We start from the raw sequence: 25,953 nt of genomic DNA, 5'->3' as shown, positions 1-25,953 counted from the left end.
AAGTCAGTGGAAAGAGCAATCTGCTCCAATGGTGACCCAGTGGTTCGCAAGAGTAAATGATATTGAACGAATGGAAGACCTGACTGCCACAATGAGGGATAAAATGGAGGAGCATGGGAACAGATGGTTCTACTGGACCCAGTTTCGCTTTTCGGAAGAATACCTCCATGAGACATAGTAAGCTCATGGTGATCGTTGGAGATCGCTGTTCCAAACGTTTGACAGCTGATGAGCTGGTGAGCCGAGGGCGTCTCTTGCTCCCTGGGAGGGGACCCCACCCTATCCACTCTACCCACGACACCCCCTTACCCCTTCTTTTCCTTTTCTGCAATTTCCTTCCCCAATCTTCTCTTTCCCCTTCTCCCTCCTTTCAGTTCTACTATTTCCCTTCTTAACTCAAAAAAGGGAAAAGAAAATGGTATGTTCCGACCCCATTTGACTACTACACAATACTCTTCCCCTATCTATGGATATCTAAACTCTTCGAGGGTAGCAGGGCTAGTATCAATAATATTTTAAGTGGTAGAGGATCCCAATGAGATGGAGCTTTAATCTCATCTTGATATGACCGCAAAGCTGTACACGTGCTATTCTCCTCGGACTTCTTACCATTGGCTCTGATATCCATGCAATATGATCGTTTGTTTGTAACTATTTGTATCACACATTCTGTGAAGTTGCCTTTGCATTGTATGTCGCATACTACTAAATAAAAAAAAAAAAAAAAAAGAAGCCTATGGCACCTGGTATTCCCAGGCGGTCTCCCATCCAGGTACTAACCAGGCCCGACACTGTTTAGCATCCGAGATCAGACGAGATTGGGCGCTTTCAGGGTGATGGGGCCGTAGGTGATCTCATCGGGCACTCTCAACCCTCATGACAAACGCCAAAATGGTCACCTTGGGAAACAAGTGAAAAAAAAAAAACAGGTCAAGGCCAACAACATAAAAATAAGCCTACAGCACCTAGTATTCCCAGGTGGTCTCCAATCCAGGTACTAGCAAGGCCCAACCCTGTTTAGCTTCTGAGATCAGAGGAGATCGGGCGCTTTCAGGGTTATGTGCCCATAGGCAATCTCTTTGGGCATTCTCAACCCTCTTGACAAATGCCAAGATAGTCACCTTGAGATACAAGCGAAAAAAAACAGGTCAATGTCAACAACATAAAAAGAAGAATACGGCACCTGGTATTCCAACGCCATCTCCCCTCCAGGTACTAACTAGGCCCAATCCTTCTTAGCCTCAGAGAAGAGAAGAGATAGGGCTCTTTCAGGGTGATGCTGCTGTAAGCGATCTCTTTGGGCACTCTCAACCCTCTTGACAAATGCCAAGATGGTCACCTTGGGAAACAAGCAAAAAAACAAAACTACGAATCAACGCCAACAATATAAAAAGAAGCCTACAATAACTGGTATTCCCAGGTGGTCTCCCATCCAGGTACTAACCAGGCCCGACTCTTCTTAGCCTCCAAGATCAGACGAGATTGGGTGCTTTCAGAGTGATGTGGCCATAGGCAATCTCTTCAGGCACTCTCAACCCTCTTGACAAACACTAAGATGGTCACTTTGGGAAACAAGCGAAAAAAAACAGGTCAACGCCAACAACATAAAAAGAAGTCTACGACACCTGATATTCCCAGGCGGTCTCCCATCCAGGTACTAACAAGGCCCGACTCTTCTTAGCCTCCAACATCAAACGAGATCGGGTGCTTTCAGGGTGATGTGCCCGTAGGCAATCTCTTCAGGCACTTTCAACCCTCTTGACAAACGCCAAGATGGTCACCTTGGGAAACAAGCAAAAAAAATAAAAATAAGTTGGAAGCTAGAGACAATACGCCCCGAGTCCTCAATTTAATCCATGCGGCGCATGTACAGGGAAGGCCCTTGCTTATGTTGTCAACGGACGCGGAGAAGGCCTTTGACAGGGTGGCCTGGCACTTTATGCAGGCCACCCTGGAACATATAGGTCTTGGCCCCAACATGATGATGTCACTTTACTCCACACCGTCGGCAGCGGTACGGGTGAACGAGTGGTGCTCGGACTCTTTCCCCATCACTAATGGGACGAGGCAGGGGTGCCATCTGTCTCCCCTAATTTTTATTCTGACACTGGAACCACTTATGTGTCACGTTCGGAATTACCCAAATATTACTGGCATATCCAAACCCTCGGCACACCACAAAATTGCGGCGTACGCTGATGTTATAATTTTTTCCGTCTCCAATCCACACATTTTGCTTCCCAATATACTTGCGTCTCTCCAGCGATACGGCAGCCTATCAAACTATAAAATCAATTGCGCCAAGTCAGCTGTATTGAATATATCGGTCCCGGATGGTGAGGCCAAGAGGCTCCGCTCCGCTTTTCCATTCTACTGGGCTGAAAAATCTATACGTTACCTGGGCGTTGACATCGCAGCGGATTTAGCGCAATTGTACCCGCTTAATTTTGTCCCTCTCCTGAATAGACTGAAATCTGATTTGGGAAACTGGCATGCTTTAACACTGACCTGGTTCGGGCGCTGTAATGCATTCAAAATGACGGCCCTCCCGCGGATCTTATACATGTTCCAGACATTACCGATCCGGTTACCCCCAATTTTTTTCAGACAACTGCAGGTGCTGCTCCGGGACTTTATTTGGGCGCGTAAACCGCCCAGAGCCCGTTTACAATTGCTTGTCAGACCAAAGGACAAGGGGGGTCTGGGTCTCCCAGATCTCAGACAATACTACAGAGTGACTCTGCTAGCGAGAGTCGTTGATTGGCATTGTAATGGCCCACACAAGCAGTGGGTGGAGATGGAGATTGAGGATGGATCCATTCCCCTCCCCGTGGCTCCTGTCCACCCTACCAAAAGACCTCAGAGGTCACCCCGTAGTGGGAGCTACGTTGGCTGTTGTGCGGAGGTTGTTCCGCTGCACACACATTGCTCCCCTGCCGTCACCAATGACTCCAGTTATAGGTAATTCAGACTTCCCACCGGGATTTACCAACAAGAAACTGCAACAGTTGACAGTGGTGGGGAAACAGCATCTGGGAGAGGTGTGGCCCTCCGGAGGGCTCCCGACCACACAAACTGTCACCGAGCTTTCTGACCCTCCGCTTGACTTGTTTAGTGCTTATCAACTTCGTCACTTTCTTCTGGCCATACAAAGGGCCCCCTACACTCCTAGAGTCCTGACGCCCTATGAATCCATCTGTCACAAAAGGGAACCTGTGCGACACACCCTCTCCCTCCTGTACAACCTATTGAGTAGTCAGGAGGAGGAGTCGACCCCCACCATTTATCCACAAATGGGAGAGGGACTTAGGCATCATATTTACCCCACAACAGATAGGGAAGATCCTGACAATAGTACATAAAGCTTCCATCGCAAACCAATATCAAGAATCAGGATACAAGATAGTCTCACGCTGGTATAGAGTCCCATACCTTCTGAATAAAATGAATAGATCGATTCCGGATGTTTGTTGGAGGTGCAATTCAGATACAGGGAAAAAAGGGGAAACATTTTCTGGGCATGCCCGGCCTTGAGGAACTTTTGGGTGGAGGTGACCGGGACGATAAAAACTCTCAGAAATGTAGATATCGCAGACAACCCAGCAGCGTGCCTTCTACACTTGACCGGACAGCCTGTTCGAAAATACAAAAAAACCCTCACGATGCAACTCCTGAACGCCACCCGGGCCGGCATTCCCACACTGTGGAGGCAGCCTCAGCCCCCATCCAAGGAGCTGTGGTATTCCAAAGTCAATCATATTCTCCGGATGGAAGATTTGACCGCCACCCTTCACAACACTGAAGAGGCATTTAGTGTTACATGGAGGCCCTGGAGGTATTTTACTGGTACTTGAGACTACATTCGGGAGGTGAGCAGCGCCCCTTTTTAGGCTTTTAGGCTCTTTCAGGGTGATTTGGCTGTAGGCACTCTCTTTGGGCACTCTGAAGCCTCTTGACAAGAGCCAAGATGGTCACCTTGGGAAACAAGCTAAAAAAAACAGGTCAAAGCCAACAACATAAAAAGAAGCCTACGGCATCCAGTATTCCCAGGCGATCTCCCAATCAAGACACTAACCAGACCAGATCCTTCTATGGCACCTGGTCTTCCCAGGCAGTCTCCCATCCAGGTACTAACTAGGCCTGACGCTGCTTAGCCTCTGAAATCAGACGAGATTGGGTGCTTTCAGGTTGATGTGGCCATAAGCGTTCTCTTCAAGACACGCCCAACCCTGTTGACAAACGCCAAGATGGTCGCCTTGAGAAACAAGGAAAAAAAACAGGTCAAAGCCAACAACATAAAAAGAAGCCTATGGGCTTACATCGGACCTTAAAAGATGGGACCCACTAGCTCTGTCATGGTTCAGACGCTGTAATGTGTTGAAGATGAACGCAATGCCACGACTTCTGTACCTACTACAAGCCTTACCTATCAAAATACCCCAGACTTTCTTTCATGCGGTTCGCTCAATCTTTATCAAGTTCCTCTGGCGCGGAAAACATATGCGTATTGGTAGGGCAATGCTATTGCGACCGAAATTGCGGGGAGGTATTGGCTTCCCGGACCCTGCTCTATATTAGACAGCGATGCACATGACACCGGTGGTTGACTGGTGCAGGTGTTCTGCCATATACTGTCCGGCCATGATATAGTGTCCGCGATGTACTGCGCATGCGCAATACGGAGCAGACGAAGCTTCGGAAAATCTCCGAAGCTGAACGGCGCCTGCGCGGTGAGTTGAGGTGGTAGCCCCACCATCCAAGCGGACATAGGGTTTTGAATATTAGAGGGCCCCTCGCAGGCGAGCTTGGCTCGCCACGCTTCGGGCTCGGCCTCGCTGCGCTCGGCTCTTTTATATTCTGACTCTATGTCCACTTGGATAGTGGGGATAGAACCTGGACTCAGTGCGCAGGCGCCGTTCATGCTCGGCAATTTTCGGAATCTGTGTTGCTGTGTACTGCGCATGCGGAAGTTAGAGTGGGTGTTGTGTGCCTCCTGCACAGTATACACCTTATTGCTGGTGTTCTGTTTCTGTAATACAGGAACCTAGCACTGTTACAGTGCTAGGGTGTACAGAGAAGCTGGTATATATGGAAGACCACAGCATACAGAAGAAAGGCTAGTGAATACAGAATACAGACTCGTGTATGCAGATAGGCTTGAGTATGCTAGAGTAAACAATGAGGCTGGGGTACACAGAGAGGCTAGTTTAAAGAGAAGCTAGATGTTAGTGTATATAGAGAGGTTAGTGTATAGAGAGAGTCGAGTGTATACAGATAGGACAATGCATATAGAGAGACTAGTGTATACACAAAACAGGCTTGGGTATATATCCAAGCTGACAATGTATACAGAAGACTGGGTACTGTATACAGAGAGTCTAGTGGGTACAGAAGACAGGCTGGTGTATTCTAGCTAGTTTTTACAGTCTAGAGTATACAGAAGACAGGCTGTGGTATACAAAGGGTTTAGTGTATTACAGAGATGCAGGGGTGTACAGAGAAGCTAGTATATATAGAAGACTACAGCATACAGAAGAAAGGCTAGTGAATACAGAATAAAGGCTGGAGCAGAGGCTAGTGAATGCAGAACACTATCTAGCGTATATATAGAGGCTAGATTATACAGAGAGGCTAGTGCATAGAGTGAAGCTATTGTATATAGAAGCCTGGTTACTGTATACAGAGAAGCTAGTGTGTACAGAAGAAAGGCTAGACAGGCTATGAAGAGAGACATGTTTTTACAGAAGACAGTTTGGGGTATACAGAGATGCTAGTTTATACAGAGAGACTAATGTATACAGAAGACAGGCTAGGGCATATAGAAGACAGAAGACGGGCTAGTGTATTCAGAACATAGGCTAGTGTATATCGAAGACAGGCTATTGTATGCAGAAGACCGGCTAGTGTAAACATGCTGGTGTATATAGAGAGGTTAGTGAATTTAGAGGGTAGGCTAAGTGATAACAGAAGACAATCTGGGCTATACAGAGACATTTCATCATTTCATCTAGCTCACATCTCTAATGGAGTATGTCTCATTGCCATGTTATGCCTTTTCATTCTTATAGATAACTACACGATTTTAATCATCCACATCAAGCATGCAATAAAACTATCATACATCAAAATAAACCATGTACTCTTTTGCTCTATTTTGCATATTTGTAATTCTCCACATCAACTGTCACATTGAGTATGTGACAGTCCTGACACACCATCCTGACTTATTTTTCTTTATTTCTTATTAGAAATAGAGAGTACTATCTCAAAATCCGGTTAAATCTATTCACTTCGATGAGTTCTACCGCTACTTGTACGTTAATGCAAAATGTTCACAAAACCATCCATTTGCTACCAGACATGCTGCACATACTAAGAGTAATGTAACTATCGCTCGCTAACGATGTAAACAGTTTTATTGCTTTTCTGACATTAACCGAGTATCTCTGACATTAACTGAGTATCTCTCTGCACTATGATCTTAATAATAATAATAGGATTGTGTAATGCAAAGATCAACTAGTCTAATATAAGCTTTCTCATTGGTACCGGCATATCCTTTAAATTTCGACTAACGCAACTATTTCTCGGCAATATACAAGCTAAGCTTTCAATCTCTTACCTTTGAACAGCGATACTTCCTCCCTACAATATTAAGCCATTTAAATGTCCTATTGGTCGCCTATATTATACAACTCTCTGAAAAGCCTATATGTAGAGAATAAAACTAGTCTTACATCTTAATAAAACAGTTTTATTGCTCAACCAGTATCAGCTGTCATGACAAATAAACGCTTCCACTGTTTGACTCTATTTTCTGTATTACTTCTTTTTCTCCACCTTAACTGTCACAGTTAAAACACAGTGACAAAACATTTCTTTTTACCGCAGCAAAATGTGAGAAAAGCAGTGTAAGCCGTCTTTCTGCCATATGCTTCAGAAAATTAATGTACCGCTTTTAAATCCATATCAATTCCACATAACCGTGAACCGTCTTACAATTTTAATATTTACTGATAGCAATTACTGATATTAAATTATGACTATACCAGTGGAAAAGGACCGCGTAATGGAACTGTGAAATTAATCATAATCTCAGCGTTAACTTAGCTGATAAATTTACGATTTACTCAACGATTTACTCAACGATTTAAACTTAGATTTTTTTCATTCTAAGTCTATTTAATCTTAAATAATTTATACTATATTCTACTGTACTCTTAAATTATGTACTGTTGTTCTGTATTTTAGCCGTGCTCAATTTCGTTTTATGTTGCAACCATCGAATCTCATTGCTATTCCGACATTCTGCCTTAAGAGTAATGCAACCATCTCTCGCTACCTCTATGCAATAGGATTCTCTTTCTAAATCTATTTTGTGTATTACTTCCTCTCCACATTAACTGTTAACCATTTGTAACACATAACACTTGCAACACGTTTTTTAACAGCAGCAAAATGTGAGAAAAGCAGTGGGACGGTTTACTTGATTGAGAAGTGGTTGCAGTAGCAAAGCATAGCAATACAGTTTGATTACATTAATAACACATAATGCAACTATTTTACATTCACATCATGCATACATCCTAATGTGAGCTGTCTATCACTATTAATGTTCATGGTTACTGATACATTATGCCAATAACCAGTGGAAACGGAAAACAATCATTGTAAGCCGTCTTCGTGCGTAACAAAATTAATGGAACGATTTACACGTTGGAATTTTCAAGCTACGTCAATTTACTCTTAAAATACCCTTTAGCTGCTTAGCTCACACTTTGCTGTATGTAGCCGCGTTTACATGTAAGTAACCAATAGGGATTGACATTTCATGTCCATCTCACATCTCTAATGCAATTTGTCTCCTTGCCATGTCATACTTTGCCAGTTATTATACTTTCTCATCCGATAGAAACCTAGTCGTTGCTGATATTTCATGATTACAGCAATCATCCCATCTAATTGCTATTCCGACATTCTGCCATGGTATTACTTTGCAACGCTCTATTGAACAATGTAAAGGTAAGCTATATATTTTGTGTATTTCCACTTAAACTCGACCTGTAGTTTGCTATGTCTAAATCCAAGTTACCTACTCACCTTTATTACGTATACTGCTAATTTTAGGATAATACAAAACCATCTTATTGCTTCTTTACACGCTGCACATATTAAGAGTAATACAATGCTACCGATGTGAACAGTTTAATTGCTCTTCTCACATTTAGCTGGTATCTCTCTGCTATAGGAAACTGAATTTGTACCACAACGATCACTCATCTAATATCAGTCCACTCAGTGCTGCCGGGATAACTTTTACATTTATAGTACTGAAATTATTTCTCAGTCATTTTGGATCTACTGCAACTAACGCTTCCGATCTCTTTTAAACTGCAATTTTCAAAATTTCTGCAATATTAAGTAATATTTAGCTGCTTAGCTCACACTTTGCTGTATGTAGCCGCGTTAACTGTATTAATGGTTACATGTAAATAACCAATGGGGAATGACATTTCATGTCTACCTCACATCTCTAATGCAATTTGTCTCTTTGCAATTGTCATACTTTGCCAGTTATTATACTTACTCATCCTTAAAGACACGTAAGAATCCTGAAAAACGATAGAAACCTCGTCACGTCGTTGCTGATATTTCATGATTACAGCAATCATCTCATCTAATTGATATTCCAACATTCTTCTTTGGTATTACTTTGCAACGCTCTATTGAACAATGTAAAGGTAAGCTAGATATTTTGTGTATTTCCACTTAAACTCGACTTTTATATACTGTCTCAATATTATCCGTTCTAATTTTGCTAAATTAGATTGTAGAGTTTTCTATGTCTAAATCCAGGTTACCTACTGACCTTTATTACGTATACTGCTAATTTTAGGGTAATACAAAACCATCTTATTGCTTTTTTGCACGCTGCACATATTAAGAGTAATGCAATGCTACCGTGAACAGTTTAATTGCTCGTCTCACATTTAGCTGGTATCTCTCTGCTATAGATAACTTTCGACTGCAATACCTAATCTCTGCTATTGCACAATATTTAGCTGCTTAGCTCACACTTTGCTGTACGTAGCCGTGGGGATTGGCATTTCATCTCTAATTCATATTCACATTTCTAATGCAGTTTGTCTTTTTGCCATGTCATCCTCTGTTAGTTATTATGCTTTCTCATCCTTGTGCTATATTTGGGGTATATTCACTACATGATTGAAGACACGTAATGAACCTGATTGATAAAAACCTACACACGTCGTTGCTGTTATTTCGTGTATTTCCATTTAAACCCGACCTGTATATACTGTCTCAATATTAATTTTAGAGTTATTTTGCTATATTTATTATTAGTATGAACAGATTACTATCTCTAAATCCTGGTAAACCAGCTCACACTAAACCATCTAATTTCTACCTTACACGCAGCACATATTAACATATTAACATTTAGCCGGTATCTCTCTGCAATAGTAAACGAAATGTGTAGATCACTCATCTAATATCGTCTTTTTAGTGCTACCGGAACAACTTTTAAATTTAGAGTAATGCAACGATTTCTCAGTTTTATGAAGCTACTGCAACTAACGTTTTGGATCTCTCTCCTGATAAATTACGCTCTGCATTATTAAGCCATGTAAATTGTCCTATTTGTCTGCTAACAATGTTATGTATAATAATACAAATCTTTCAAAAGCAATATCGTCTCTATCACTTAGCACTCTTTTGCTCTATTTTGTATAGTTGTAGTTCTCCACATTAACTGTCACATTGATATCACCACTGACAACACATCACTTTTTAACAGCACCAAAATATGAAAAAAGCACTTTACATGTTTCAGAAGTAGTTGCATTAGCAAAAAATAAAGTCCTGTCTTCTTTACACGCTAGCTTTTCTGTATACATTAATCTCTCTGTGTACACCAGCCACTCAATATAGACTGTCTTCTGTATACACGTGCCCGTAATCTATATACACTAGCCTGCCTTATTTTTACAATAGTTTCGGTGTCCCAGCCTCTCTGCATACACTAGCCTGTCTTTGGTACAAATTAGCTTCTCTGTAGCCGGTCTTCTGTATACACGAGCTTCACTGTCTACTCTTGGTTGTCTTTTGTATACACTAGCATCTCTTTATACATTAGCTCTCTGTATACCCAAGCTTCTCTGTATACACTAGTCCACCGGTATACACTAGCAAGTCTGCATACACTAGCCTCTCTTTGTAACCCAACTTCTCTCTCTGTATACCTTAGCCTCCATCTCTGCATACCCAGGACGTTCTTCTCTATAATCTAGCCTATGTGTATACACTAGCCAGTCTTCTGTAGACATTAGCCTCCCTGTATAAACTAGCTGGTCTACTGTATACACTAGTCCGTCTGTATACACTAGCAAGCCTGCATACACTAGCCTCACTGTGTAACCCAGCCTCCATCTCTGCATACCCAGGACGTTCTTCTGTATAATCTAGCCTATCTGTATAATCTAGCCGATCTGTATACACTATCCTGTCTTTTGTACACATTTGTCAATCTGTATAAACTATAAACACTAGTCCGCCTGTATACACTAGCAAGTATGCATACTCTAGCCTCTCTCTCTGTATACCCTAGCCTCCACATCTCTGCATACCCAGGACGTTCTTCTGTATAATCTAGCCTATCTGTATACACTAGCCTGTCTTTTGTACACATTAGCCTCTCAGTATAAACTAGCCGGTCCTCTGTATACACTAGTCCGTCTGTATACACTAGCAAGTCTGTGTAACCAAGCCTCTCTCTCTGCATACCCTAGCCTCCATCTCTTGCATAACCAGGACCTTCTTCTGTATAATCTAGCCTATCTGTATACACTAGCCTGTCTTTTGTACACATTAGCCTCTCTGTATAAACTAGCCGGTCTACTGTATACACTAGTCCATCTGTAAACACTAGCAAGTCTGCATACTCCTGCCTCTCTGTGTAACCCAGCCTATCTCTCTCTCTCTCTCTGTATACCCTAGCCTCCATCTCTGCATACCCAGGACGTTCTTCTGTATAATCTAGCCTATCTGTATAAACTAGCCTGTCTTTTGTACACATTAGCCTCTCTGTATAAACTAGCTGGTCTTCTGTATATACTAGTCCGTCTGTATACACTAGCAAGTCTGCATACTCTAGCCTCTCTGTGTAACACAGTCTCTCTCTCTGTATACCCTAGCCTCCATCTCTGCATACCCAGGACGTTCTTCTGTATAATCTAGCCTATCTATATACACTAGCCTGTGTTTTGTACACTTTAGCCTCTCTGTATAAACTAGCCCGTCTTCTGCATACACGAGTTTCTCTGTATACCCTTGGATGTCTTTTGTATACACTAGCTGCTCTTTATACATTAGCTCTCTGTATACCCAAGCCTCTCTGTATACACTCGTCCGTCTGTATACACTAGCAAGTCTGCATACACCAGCCTCTCTGTGTAACCCAGCCTCTCTCTCTGCATACCCAAGATGTTCTTCTCTATAATCTAGCCTATTTGTATACACTAGCCTGTCTTTTGCACACATTAGCCTCCCTATATAAACTAGCCGGTCTTCTGTATACACTAGTCCGTCTGTATACACTAGCAAGTATGCATACTCTAGCCTCTCTCTCTGTATACCATATCCTCCATCTCTGCATACCCAGGACCTTCTTCTGTATAATCTAGCCTATCTGTATACACTAGTGTATACAGACAGACTAGTGTAGGACCAACTAATGTGTACAAAAGACAGGCTAATGTATACAGATAGGCTAGATTATACAGAAGAACGTCCTGGGTATGCAGAGCGCTCAGCTTCAAGGTATGGCCAACGTGAGTAATATGAGGGACACTCCTCACCCCCGCCCCCACTTACCAGATCTGACTTTCATCCCCTTGCCCTCTCTGCCCCGGTCATCTGGTGGCAGTTTTATGCACTCCCTGGCCCCCACCCATTCATAATCCTTACCGACCTTTACTTCCGCTGCTCACAGGAACACACTGGATGACTTGTCTAATTAACCAACTTGTACAAGACACCGCTATCCTCCTGTCTGACACCGGTCCCCCTTGGAGGCTTTACCCCTCACTGTTTGGGTGGTCCCTGCCTCTCCCTGGATGCTCCACATATACCACAACGACATTGTCAGAGGGGCACCACTTGACAGGACACAGGGCTGTCATGCCGGTGGCATCTCCCATTGGAGGAAGGGATGATGGCCCCAACCCCTTGGCAGCAGGTTCTTTCATGTACAGACCAGGGCGGCTCATCTTCCCTTCTGGAGTCTTGACCTTAGATGGGGGAGTTGCACTTTGGGGGGTCTGAGTGATACCTAGTGCACTGTACTGGAAGGGCTAGACATTCCCGCATATGTGTCCCCTCCCCCTGGTTGCGCCCCTCGCCCCCCCCTCTGGCTCCCACCTACTCTTTGCCGACATTGCCTTCTGCAGCTTTCGGGGACCCTGATGACTTATTTATTGAGCCTATTGGTACAAGACACTGCTTCCCTCCAGTGTGACTCTGGACCCCCCTGGAGGATTTACCCCTTACTGGATGCTCTACACAGCCCCCGATGGCGATGCAGGAGAGACACTAATTGGCGGGCCCCAGGACTGCTGCTCGGATGAAGTCTCCCGTTGGATGGAGGGATGGTGGCCCCAGCCATTTGCCTGACGGATTTTCCATGCACTGACCAGGGCTGCTCCTCTTTCATCTTGATGTGGTGACCATGGAGGGGAGGAGTTTAAATTTTTTGGGGTCCGGGTGTTTGCTGGTGGGAGTGCGCTAAAGGACTTGACATATCCGCATGTTTGTCCCCTCTCCCCTGTTTCCCCCCTCCCTTTCCCCCCCTTCCCACCCTTCCCTCCTTTACCTCCCCCTTTCCCCCCTTTCACTCCCCCTTTCCCCCCTTCCACTCCCCCCTCCCCCCCTTCCCTGCCCCTTTTCCCCCCGGGGCGTGGGCGGGGGAGAGGGGGTAAGGAGAGGACAATCTGCCAAAGGGAGAAATGCATTTGTTCGGTGACTGCATGTACTTTAGGGGTATGGGACGGGGGTCGTGGATCCCATTCTGTGATGCCTTTTCTGTTGCTACGGGCTCCCTCATGCATGCCTATGTTTAGGGCGAGCCGAGGAGACCCCTCAGTGCTGACAGTTATATGCTCTACCTCTGTTTTGGTTATACTATTGTTTTTTGGTTCTATGATGTTACTGATTGTCTTTTATTTGCATACTGGTATCAGACGTGACATTTACCACTGCCGGGACTGGGGGGACTAGGATTCGGGGGCTCCCTCTTGACCTGTCTACCCACCAACCCAAGTAGGACAGCGCTTTAAACCCAGTGTACATCTGGTAAGCGCTATAGCATAATTGTGCTGTTTTAGTATACCCTTCCTGTACTGTTGAGTGCGGACAACCCTTAATTTCCCTCTCCCCCTGGGGTTGAAGTGCCCAGCCTTTTTTTCCCTTTATCTTTCCTTCCATTTGCCCTTCCTTTCTCCCCCTTAGTTCCCGCCATGCATTACCTACCCAAAACCTACCTTGGTTCAACTTTCTTTGCTTTTCTCTGACGTCCCCCTCCCCCTCCCAGAGGAGCGATGGCAGACTCAGTCAAGGTCACCTCTCTAAACGTTAAGGGACTGAACTCCCCTGAAAAACGGTGGATCCTCCTGTGAGAACTGAAGACTTCCTGTACTGATGTGGCCTTTATACAAGAAACACATTTTAAAAATACTAGCCTCCCCTTTCTATGGTCGAGATCCTTCCCTAAGGTCTACCACTCTACTAACCCCTCCTCTAAGACCAAGGGAGTCTCCATTCTGATCTCCAGGATTCTTTGGTGGACCCTGGGGGCCGATATCTTTTTCTTAGGGGCCACATTGGAGAGCGCCTTTTTACATTTGCCACTGTGTACGCTCCCAATGATCACCAAGACACGTTCCTCAGAACTACCCTGCACAGATTATGTGATTTTCGGGAGGGCCAGTTGATATTAGGTGGGGACTTTAATGTCCCCTTTCGCCATCGGTTGACACTTCTGCCTCTTTCTCCTCGCTCCTCATTTCCTCTAGAAAGCGGATTACTAAGTGTTTACTGAATGACCAATTAGTTGATGTCTGGCGTCTGCAACACTCTGGGGAAAGGGACTACTCTTTTTGCTCTTCCCCTCACAAATCATACTTGAGGATAGACTTCTTCTTGATTCCACATGACCAACTGCACTTGGTGAGCTCTTCCTCCATCGGCCATATTACTTGGTCCGACCACACTCCTGGGGCGCGTATTGGACTGGAATCGAAACAAACTTTCTAAGTTCACTCCCGAATTCCGCTAAGAAGTGCCATGTGGTGCTATAAGTATTTACCCACAGAATTTATGTCACATCCCACTATAGGGGCTTAGTTGAAAGTCAGTCACCTGATCGCTACCCAAAACACACTCACGTCTTTGACTTCCCCCCTATTCCCTATACGTGGCCATCCAACCTTTGAACTGGGGACCCACTTAGAAATTCCAACCTAGACAATGCGTCTAAATTTGTCATTGATGGAAAATCAACCCTAACAGATCCGACAGGGCTTTTCCAACTGCCTTTTTGGAGAGCGGCGCAACGACATCATTTTCTCCATTCCATCCCCAATCCTCAAACGTTTGCGCGCCCTCAGACGGAGTTTGAGACTCTATGCAGGAGCGAAGGCCCTTTGGCCCACATTCTCTCTCAAACAGATTACCCACACTTAACCTGTCTGTCCAACTGGGAAAAGGACCTTAATTGCTCATTTTCCCCAGCACAGAGACAACTCATTATCACTTTGGCTCTCAAAATGTCGCTGTGCACGAAGATACAGAAGACGAATTTTAAACTTCTCACCAGGTGGTATTTGACACCATCAAAGCTGCAGAAATGTTTCCCCTCTTCCTCGAACATATGCTGGAGGTGTGGAGAAGAAGAGGGCACGTTGCTGCACATTTTTTGGTCCTGCCCCAGCTTGGTGGACTTCTGGACAGAGATCCGATGCATAACACAAAAATTCACAGACTTCTCCATCCAGGAAGAGGCTGCATTCTTTTTCTTGCACCATTCACAGATTCCCATTAAGAAGTACAAAAAAATCAATTTCACGGCATGTGATAAATGCGGCGAAATCCTGCATCCCTCTCTATTGGAAAAAATGTTCCCCCCCTTTCATTACTCAAGAAGAATTTTTTAAACAAACCTGAGACATCTGGAATACCTTTATAATCTTGCTGGAAGGATGCGCCTGCTATCGCCTTAGTGCTCTAAGCTTTCCTTGACTGGCCCCTTGGACATCGTGTCTCGTCCCCTCTTCTCCTTTTCTCATCTTTCAATCCTTCTCTTTTCTGCCTTCCTCCCCTATCTCTCACCCCCTCCACCCCCTCTCTCTTTTGGAAAAAGTGGAAAATTGGGAATGACGGCCCCACACCCCCCTCTGGATGGATTATGCTGGAGGGACCTGGGGTTTGTGTGACCCTAGATCTTGGTACAGTACTTTATCCGTGCCTCGAATCATTGTGATTGATGGAAGGCAGACTCACAGTTGCGAATATACCTGTATCAAGTATTGTTCAGCTGCTTTTTGCTCTGTATTTCTCTGTTGCATTATGTACTTCCCTATTGGATAAAAAATTATATTTGAAAAAAAAAAGAAGCCTACGACACCTGGTATTCCCAGGAGGTCTCCCATCCAGGCATTAACCAGGCCCGCCCCTGCTTAGCCTCCAAGATCAGATGAGATGGAACAGATTCAGGGTGATGTGGCTGTAGGCACTCTCAACTCTCTTGACAAACACTAAGATGGTCACCTTGGAAACAAGCGGAAAAAATAGCCTACGGCATCTGGAAATCCCAGGCGGTCTCCCATCCAGGTACTAAACTGGTCCCAACCCTGCTTAGCCTCTGAGATCAGATGAGATTGGGCTCTTTCAGGGTGGTGTGGCCGTAGGAGATTTCTTCAGGCACTCTCAACCTTGACTAACGCCAATATGGTCACCTTGGGAAACAAACAAAAAAATCAAGTCAACGCCAACAACATGAGAAGAAGTCTACAGCACCTAGTATTCCCAGGTGGTCTCCCATCCAGGTATTAACAAGGCCCGACCCTGTTTAGTCTCTGAGATCAGACGAGATCTGGTGCTTTCAGGGTTATGTGGCCATAGGCGAGCTCTTCAGGCACTCTCAACCCTCTTGACAAACACCAAGATGGTCACCTTGGTAAACAAACAAAAAAAAAAAAAAAGTCAACGCCAACAACATAAAAAGAAGCCTTCAGCACCTAGTATTCCCAGGTGGTCTCCAATCCAGGTACTAGCAAGGCCCGACCCTGTTTAGCCTCTGAGATCAGAGGAGATCGGGCGCTTTCAGGCTTATGTGCCCATAGGCAATCTCTTTGGGCACTCTCAACCCTCTTGACAAATGCCAAGATAGTCACCTTGGGAAACAAGCGAAAAAAAAACAGATCAATGTCAACAACATAAAAAGAAGACTACGGCAGATGGTATTCCAAAGCCATCTCCCATCCAGGGACTAACTAGGCCCAACCCTTCTTAGCCTCAGAGATGAGAAGAGATAGGGCTCTTTCAGGGTGATGCTGCTGTAAGCGAACTCTTTGGGCACTCTCAACCCTCTTGACAAATGCCAAGATGGTCACCTTGGGAAACAAGCGAAAAAAAAAAACGAATCTTGGACTGTTTCCCCATCACTAATGGGACGAGGCAGGGGTGCCCTCTGTCTCCCCTAATTTTTATTCTGACACTGGAACCACTTATGTGTCACGTTCGGAATGACCCGAATATTACTGCCATATCCAAACCCTCAGCACACCACAAAATTGCGGCGTGCGCTGACAATCTAATTTTTTTCGTCTCCAATCCACACATTTCGCTTCCCAATATACTCGCGGCTCTCCGGCGATACGGCAGCCTATCAAACAATAAAATCAACTGCACCGTCGGCTGTATTGAATATATCGGTCCCGGATGGTGAGGCCAAGAGGCTACGCTCCGCTTTTCCATTCTACTGAGCTGAAAAATCTATACGTTACCTGGGCGTTGACATCGCAGCGGATTTGGCGCAATTGTACCCGCTTAATTTTGTCCCTCTCCTGAATAGACTGAAATCTGATTTGGGAAACTGGCATGCTTTAAAACTGACCTGGTTCGGGCGCTGTAATGCATTCAAAATGACAGCCCTCCCGCGGATCTTATACTTGTTCCAGACATTACCGATCCGGTTACCCACAATTTTTTTCAGACAACTGCAGGTGCTGCTCCGGGACTTTATTTGGGCGCACAAACCGCCCAGAGCCCGTTTGCAATTGCTTGCCAGACCAAAGGACAAGGGGGGTCTGGGTCTCCCAGATCTCAGACAATACTACAGAGTGACTCTGCTAGCGAGAGTCGTTGATTGGCATTGTAATGGCCCACACAAGCAGTGGGTGGAGATGGAGATTGAGGATGGATCCATTCCCCTATTGACCTCCCCGTGGCTCCTGTCTTCCCTACCAAAAGACCTCAGAGATCACCCCGTAGTGGGAGCTACGTTGGCTGTTGTGCGGAGGTTGTTCCGCTGCACACACATTGCTCCCCTGCCGTCACCAATGACTCCGGTTATAGGTAATCCAGACTTCCCACCGGGATTTACCAACAAGAAACTGCGACAGTTGACAGTGGTGGGGAAACAGCCTCTGGGAGAGGTGTGGTCCTCGGGAGGGCTCCCGACCACGCAAACTGTCGCCGAGCTTTCTGACCCTCCGCTTGACTTGTTTAGTGCTTATCAACTTTGTCCCTTTCTTCTGGCCATACAAAGGGCCCCCTACACTCCTAGAGACCTGACGCCCTATGAATCCATATGTCACAAAAAGGAACCTGTGCGACACACCCTCTCCCTCCTGTACAACCTATTAAGTAGTCAGGAGGAGGAGTCGACCCCACCATTTATCCACAAATGGGAGAGGGACTTTGGCATCACATTTACCCCACAACAGATAGGGAAGATCCTGACATTAGTACATAAAGCTTCCATCGCAAACCAATATCAAGAATCAGGATACAAGATAGTCTCACGCTGGTGTAGAGTCCCATATCTTCTGAATAAAATGAATAGATCGATCCCAGATGTTTGTTGGAGGTGCAATTCAGATACGGGGACCATGGGACACATTTTCTGGGCATGCCCGGCCTTGACGAACTTTTGGGTGGAGGTGACCGGGACGATAAAAACTCTCAGAAATGTAGATATCGCAGACAACCCAGCAGCGTGCCTTCTACACTTGACCGACCAGCCTGAGCCCCCATCCAAGGTGCTGTGGTATTCCAAAGTCAATCATATTCTCCGGATGGAAGAATTGACCGCCACCCTTCACAACACTGAAGAGGCATTTAGTGTTACATGGAGGCCCTGCAGGTATTTTACTGGTACTTGAGACTACATTCGGGAGGTGAGCAGCGCCCCTGTCCCAGAAAAAGACTGAACATCTAACGTTTACCTACGTAGGCCATGTCTGCCCTGGGTGGCATTCCCCCCCCCCCCCTCCCTTTTTGTCTTTATTTTTCTTTTTTTCCCCGCCGCCATCCCCCCCCTCCTCTCTCTCCGTCTTTGCACTCTCTTCTTCCCCCGTCCTCCCTTTTGACTATGCCTTGTCTCCTTACTAGCCTTTGGGACCCAGAAGAACCCCAGGGTTCTGGACACGACCGGCTCATATTTTTCTCTGGTTCACATAGGTCATGATAAGCTGGCTCGCTGTGGTCCCAGTTGTTCTCCATGATTACATTTGTCCGAACGGAGCTGCATTAGTTATACTGTACTACATGTCGGAGGTGGGGTTTCTCTCTTTTCTGCATGAAACTCTAGGACTCCCCTCTGAGAACCCAGAGTTATTTTGCTTCCTATTTTTTGTTACCATGTAATTGTGACCCTGGGTCATGCTGTATGGTTGACTGTTATATTTATGTTGTTCTACTTATACTTAATAAAAGAATAAAACAATAAAAAAAAATAAGTCAATGCCAACAACTTAAAAAAAAAGCCTATGGCATCGAGAAATCCCAGGCGGTCTCCCATCCAGGTACTAACCAGGTCCCAACCCTGCATAGCCTCTGAGATCAAATGAGATTTGGCTCTTTCAGGGTGATGCAGCCATAGTAGATTTTTTCAGGCACGCTCAACCCTCTTGACAAACGCCAAGATGGTCACCTTGGGAAACAAACAAAAAAAACAAGTCAACGCCAACAACATAAAAAGAAGCCTACCGCACCTAGTATTTCCAGGCGGTCTCCCATCCAGGTATTAACAAGGCGCGACCCTTTCTAGCCTCTGAGATCAGCGGAGATTGGGCGCTTTCAGGGTGATGTGCCCATAGGAAATCTCTTTGGGCACTCTCATCCCTCTTGAAAAGTGCCAAGATAGTCACCCTGGGAAACAAGCGAAAAAAAACAGGTCAACGCCAACAACATAAAAAGAAGAATACGGCACCTGGTATTCCAAGGCCATCTCCCATTCAAGTACTAACTAGGCCCAACCCTTCTTAGCCTCTGAGATCAGAAGAGATAGGGTGCTTTCAGGGTGATGCGGCTGTAAGCGATCTCTTTAGGCACTCTCAACCCTCTTGACAAATGCCAAGATAGTCACCTTGAGATACAAGCGAAAAAAAACAGGTCAATGTCAACAACATAAAAAGAAGAATACGGCACCTGGTATTCCAACGCCATCTCCCATCCAGGTACTAACTAGGCCCAACCCTTCTTAGCCTCAGAGAAGAGAAGAGATAGGGCTCTTTCAGGGTGATGCTGCTGTAAGCGATCTCTTTGGGCACTCTCAACCCTCTTGACAAATGCCAAGATGGTCACCTTGGGAAACAAGCAAAAAAAAAAATGAATCAACGCCAACAACATAAAAAGAAGCCTACAATCACTGGTATTTCCAGGTGGTCTCCCATCCAGGTACTAACCAGGCCCGACTCTTCTTAGCCTCCAAAATCACATGAGATTGGGTGCTTTCAGAGTGATGTGGCCATAGGCAATCTCTTCAGGCACTCTCAACCCTCTTGACAAACACCAAGATGGTCACTTTGGGAAACAAGCAAAAAAAAACAGGTCAACGTCAACAACATAAAAAGAAGTCTATGACACCTGGTATTCCCAGGCAGTCTCCCATCCAGGTACTAACAAGGCCCGACTCTTCTTAGCCTCCAACATCAAACGAGATCGGGTGCTTTCAGGGTGATGTGCCCATAGGCAATCTCTTCAGGCACTTTGACAATCGCCAAGATTGTCACCTTGGGAAACAAGCAAAAAAAATAAAAATAAGTCGGAAGCTAGAGACAATACGGCCCGAGTCCTCAATTTAATCCATGCGGCGCATGTACAGGGAAGGCCCTTGCTTATGTTGTCAACGGACGCGGAGAAGGCCTTTGACAGGGTAGCCTGGCACTTTATGCAGGCCACCCTGGAACATATAGATAGGTCTTGGCCCCAACATGATGATGTCGCTTTACTCCACACCGTCGGCAGCGGTACGGGTGAACGAGTGGTGCTCGGACTCTTTCCCCATCACTAATGGGATGAGGCAGGGGTGCCATCTGTCTCCCCTAATTTTTATTCTGACACTGGAACCACTTATGTGTCACGTTCGGAATGACCCTAATATTACTGGCATATCCAAACCCTCGGCACACCACAAAATTGCGGCGTACGCTGATGTTATAATTTTTTCCGTCTCCAATCCACACATTTTGCTTCCCAATATACTTGCGTCTCTCCAGCGATACGGCAGCCTATCAAACTATAAAATCAATTGCGCCAAGTCGGCTGTATTGAATATATCGGTCCCGGATGGTGAGGCCAAGAGGCTCCACTCCGCTTTTCCATTCTACTGGGCTGAAAAATCTATACGTTACCTGGGCGTTGCGGATTTAGCGCAATTGTACCCGCTTAATTTTGTCCCTCTCCTGAATAGACTGAAATCTGATTTGGGAAACTGGCATGCTTTAACACTGACCTGGTTCGGGCGCTGTAATGCATTCAAAATGACGGCCCTCCCGCGGATCTTATACATGTTCCAGACATTACCGATCTGGTTACCCCCAATTTTTTTCAGACAACTGCAGGTGCTGCTCCGGGACTTTATTTGGGCGCGCAAACCGCCCAGAGCCCGTTTGCAATTGCTTGCCAGACCAAAGGACAAGGGGGGTCTGGGTCCCCCAGATCTCAGACAATACTACAGAGTGACTCTGCTAGCGAGAGTCGTTGATTGGCATTGTAATGGCCCACACAAGCAGTGGGTGGAGATGGAAATTGAGGATGGATCCATTCCCCTATTGACCTCCCCGTGGCTCCTGTCCACCCTACCAAAAGACCTCAGAGGTCACCCCGTAGTGGGAGCTATGTTGGCTGTTGTGCGGAGGTTGTTCCGCTGCACACACATTGCTCCCCTGCTGTCACCAATGACTCCGGTTATAGGTAATTCAGACTTCCCACCGGGATTTACCAACAAGAAACTGCAACAGTTGACAGTGGTGGGGAAACAGCGTCTGGGAGAGGTGTGGCCCTCGGGAGGGCTCCCGACCACGCAAACTGTCGCCGAGCTTCTGACCCTCCGCTTGACTTGTTTAGTGCTTATCAACTTCGTCACTTTCTTCTGGCCATACAAAGGGCCCCCTACACTCCTAGAGACCTGACGCCCTATGAATTAATCTGTCACAAAAGGGAACCTGTGCGACACACCCTCTCCCTCCTGTACAACCTATTAAGTAGTCAGGAGGAGGAGTCGACCCCCACCATTTATCCACAAATGGGAGAGGGACTTAGGCATCATATTTACCCCACAACAGATAGGGAAGATCCTGACCTTAGTACATAAAGCTTCCATCGCAAACCAATATCAAGAATAAGGATACAAGATAGTCTCACGCTGGTATAGCCTCTATATACCACAGCCTGTCTTCTGTATACGCTAGACTGTAAAAACCAGCTAGAATACACCAGCCTGTCTTCTGTACCCACTAGAATCTCTGTATACACTACCCAGTCTTCTGTATACACTGTCAACTTGGATGTATACCCAAGCCTGTCTTCTGTATACACTAGTCTCTCTATATGCACTTTCCTTTCTGTATACTCTCGACCCTCTCTATACATTAACCTCTCAATATACACTAACATGTTTGCATATACTAGCCTCTCTTTAAATTAGCCTCTCTGTGTACCCCAGCCTCACTGTTTACTCTAGCATCTCTATATACTCAAGCCTATCTACATAAACGAGTCTGTATTCTGTATTCACTAGCCTTTCTTCTGTATGCTGTAGTCTTCTATATATACCAGCTTCTCTGTACACCCTTGCATCTCTGTAAACACTGTGTAAACTAGCCAGTCTTATGTATACACTCGCCGACTGTATACACTAGACTCTCTGAATACACTAAACTCTCTGTATACCACAACCTGTCTTCTGTATACACTAGACTGTAAAAACTAGCTAGAATACACCAGCCTGTCTTCTGTACCCACTAGACTCTCTGTATACACTACCCAGTCTTCTGTATAGAATGTCAGCTTTGATGTATACCCAAGCCTGTCTTCTGTATACACTAGCTTCTCTATATGCACTGTCCTTTCTGTATACACTCGACTCTCTCTATACACTAACCTCTCTATATACACTAACATCTTTGTATATACTAGCCTCTCTTTAAACTAGCCTCTCTGTGTACCCCAGCCTCACTGTTTACTCTAGCATCTCTGTATACTCAAGCCTATCTACATACACGAGTCTGTATTCTGTATTCACTAGCCTTTCTTCTGTATGGTGTAGTCTTCTATATATACCAGCTTCTCTGTACACCCTAGCACTGTAACAGTGCTAGGTTCCTGTATTACAGAAACAGAACACCAGCAATAAGGTGTATACTGTGCAGGAGGCACACAACACCCACTCTAACTTGTGCACTGCAGATGCATGTATTGCAGAAATTGAACACCAGTAATAAAGGGTAGCTTCAGGTGTGTACTGTGCAGGAGGCACATAACACCCACTGTAACAGTGCTAGGTTCCCAAGCAGTAAAGACACTGTCCCTGCCTATCGTCCTCTTTCCCTGACCACCGCAACACACTATACATGGCCGCCGCGCTGGCGGCCTTATCTAGTGTGGGGTGTGTACTAAACCCCCCTGAGCTATAATTGGCCACAGGAATCCTGCCTGTGGTGAATTGTGGCTCTCCTCACAGAGGATGTCACATCTGTTCTTATTATATAGAACCTATTATGCTCCTTGTAAACTTTTTCAGTTTGGCCGAACGGCCGCACGCAAGTTGCCCCCGGTGCGGGAACATGGGGGGAGACATGATGCACATGTTTTGGAGATGCCCGAAGTTGATCCACTACTGGACAGAGGTGACAGGAACCATTGATCGGGTGTTTGGAACCTCCACCGGGATGGAGGCGAAGTATTGTCTCCTGGGATTAGTTGAAGGAGTTGGAAACCCAGGAAGCAGCCAGATGGCAGTTCTGAGTTGCCTATTTCAGGCAAGGAAACTGATTGCCCAACCCTGCTTAGCCTCCAATGTTGGCAATGACTTGGTTTTTTTCGCTTGTTTCCCAAGATGACCATGTTGGCGTTTGTCAAGATGGTTGAGAGTGCCCGAAGAGATCGCCTATGGCCCCATCACCTTGAAAGTGCCTGATCTTGTCTGATCCCGGAGGCTAAGCATTGTCGGGCCTGATTAGTAACTGGATGGGAGACCAACTAGGAATACCAGGTGCCGTAGCATTCTTTTTATTTTGTTGGCGTTGACATGTTTTTTTTTTCCGCTTGTTTCCCAAGGTGATCTCATCTGATCTCAGAGGCTAAGCAGGGTCCGGCCTGGATAGTACCTAATTACAGGTGCCATAGGAATCTTTTTATATTGTTGGCTTTGACTTGTTTTTCTTTCGCTTGTTTCCCAAGGTGACCATTTTAGCATCAGTCAAGAGTTTTGAGTATGTCCCGAAGCGTTCGCCTGAGGTCACATCACCCTGAAAGCGCCCAATCTCAGAGGCTAAGCAGGGTCTGGGTCAGATGGGAGACCGCCAGGGTCTATGTTGTTGGTGTTGACCTGTTTTTTTTCACTTGTTTCCCAAGATGACCATCTTGGTATTTGTCAAGAGGGTTGAGAGTGTCTAAATAGAACACCTATGGCCACATCACCCTGAAAGCGCACAATCTCATCTGATCTCGGAGGCCTAGCAGTGTACGGCCTGGTTGAGAGTGCCCAAAGAGATTGCCTATGGGCACATCACCCTGAAAGCGCCCAATCTCCGCTGATCTCAGAGGCTAGAAAGGGTTGTTAATACCTGTATGGGAGACCATCTGTGAATACCAGGTGCCGTAGGCTTCTTTTTATGTTGTTGGCGTTTACCTGTTTATTTTCGCTTGTTTACCAAGGTGACCATCTTGGCGTTTAACAAGAGGGTTGAGAGTGCCCAAAGAGATCACCTACGGCCCCATCACCCTGAAAGCGCCCAATCTCATCTGATCTCAGAGGCTAAACAGTGTCGGGCCTGGTTAGTACCTGGATGGGAGACTGGGAATACCGGATGCCGTAGGATTCTTTTTATGTTGTTGGCTTTGACCTGTTTTTTTTCCCTTGTTTCCCAAGGTGACCATCTTGGCATTTGTCAAGAGGGTTGAGAGTGCACAAAGAAATTGCCTACGGGCACAACACCCTGAAAGAGCCCAATCTCGTTTGGTCTCAGAGCCTAAGCAGGGTTGGTCCTGGTTTGTACCTGGATGGGAGACCGCCTGGGTTTTCCAAATGCCGCAGGCTTCTTTTTATGTTGTTGGCGTTGACTTGTTTTTTTTGTTTGTTTCCCAAGGTAACCATCTTGGCGTTTGTCAAGAGGGTTGAGCATGCATTTGATCTCAGAGGCTAAGCAGGGTTGGGAGCTGGTTAGTACCTGGATGGGAGACCGCCTGGGATTTCTCGATGCCATAGGCTTTAGTTTTAAGTTGTTGGCATTGACTTATTTTTTTTATTTTTATTATTCTTTTATTAAGTAGAACATAAATATAACAGTCAACCATACAGCATGACCCAGGGTCACAATTACATGGTAACAAAAAATAGGCAGCCAAATAACTCTGGGTTCTCAGAGGGGAGTCCTACAGTTTCATGCAGAAAAGAGAAAAACCCCACCTCCGACATGTAGTACAGTAGTACTGAGTAACGGAGTAGTGCAGCTCCGTTGAGACAAATGTAATCATGGAGAACAACTGGGACCACAGCGAGCCAGCTTATCATGACCTACGTGAACCAGAGTAAAATATGAGCCGGTCATGTCCAGAACCCTGGGGTTCTTCTGGGTCACCGAAGGCTAGTAAGGAGACAAGGCATAGTCAAAAGGGAGGACGGGGGAAGAAGAGAGTGCAAAGACGGAGAGAGAGGAGGTGGGGGGATGGCGGCAGGGAAAAAAAGAAAAATAAAGACAAAAAGGGAGGGGGGGAATGCCACCCAGGGCAGACATGGCCTACGTAGGTAAACGTTAGATGTTCAGTCGTTTTCTGGGACAGAGGCACTGCTCACCTCCCGAATGTAGTCTCGAGTACCAGTAAAATACCTCCAGGGCCTCCATGTAACACTAAATGCCTCTTCAGTAATGTGAAGGGTGGCGGTCAATTCTTCCATCCGGAGAATATGATTGACTTTGGAATACCACAGCACCTTGGATGGGGGCTGAGGTTGCCTCCACAGTGCGGGAATGCAGGCCCGGGCGGCGTTCAGGAGTTGCATCGTGAGGGTTTGTTTGTATTTTCGAACAGGCTGTTCGGTCAAGTGTAGAAGGCACGCTGCTGGGAACCCAAAAGTTCCTCAAGGCCGGACATGCCCAGAAAAGGTGTCCCATGGTCCCCGTATCTGAATTTCACCTCCAACAAACATTCGGG

The 25,953-nt window shown here is 45.7% G+C and overlaps 8 pseudogenes; all 8 read right to left on the bottom strand.

The window, feature by feature from the left end:
• Positions 1-731: 731 nt before the first annotated feature.
• LOC143932270 (5S ribosomal RNA) lies at positions 732-850 on the bottom strand (annotated as a pseudogene).
• Positions 851-953: 103 nt separating this feature from the next.
• On the bottom strand, positions 954-1,072 carry LOC143931261 (5S ribosomal RNA; annotated as a pseudogene).
• A 323-nt stretch (positions 1,073-1,395) lies between these two features.
• On the bottom strand, positions 1,396-1,514 carry LOC143931731 (5S ribosomal RNA; annotated as a pseudogene).
• A 99-nt stretch (positions 1,515-1,613) lies between these two features.
• Positions 1,614-1,732, bottom strand: LOC143931955 (5S ribosomal RNA; annotated as a pseudogene).
• A 13,953-nt stretch (positions 1,733-15,685) lies between these two features.
• Positions 15,686-15,804, bottom strand: LOC143932094 (5S ribosomal RNA; annotated as a pseudogene).
• A 58-nt stretch (positions 15,805-15,862) lies between these two features.
• On the bottom strand, positions 15,863-15,982 carry LOC143931517 (5S ribosomal RNA; annotated as a pseudogene).
• A 95-nt stretch (positions 15,983-16,077) lies between these two features.
• On the bottom strand, positions 16,078-16,196 carry LOC143931388 (5S ribosomal RNA; annotated as a pseudogene).
• A 3,737-nt stretch (positions 16,197-19,933) lies between these two features.
• Positions 19,934-20,052, bottom strand: LOC143931560 (5S ribosomal RNA; annotated as a pseudogene).
• Between the last annotated feature and the right edge of the window lie 5,901 nt (positions 20,053-25,953).

This window comes from Lithobates pipiens, unplaced genomic scaffold (assembly GCF_037356315.1).
Source record: "Lithobates pipiens isolate NorthernLeopardFrog02 unplaced genomic scaffold, aLitPip1_a1.2 Scaffold_25, whole genome shotgun sequence".
NCBI classification, from domain to species: domain Eukaryota; kingdom Metazoa; phylum Chordata; class Amphibia; order Anura; family Ranidae; genus Lithobates; species Lithobates pipiens.
This window is presented reverse-complemented; position numbering and strand designations above follow the sequence as displayed.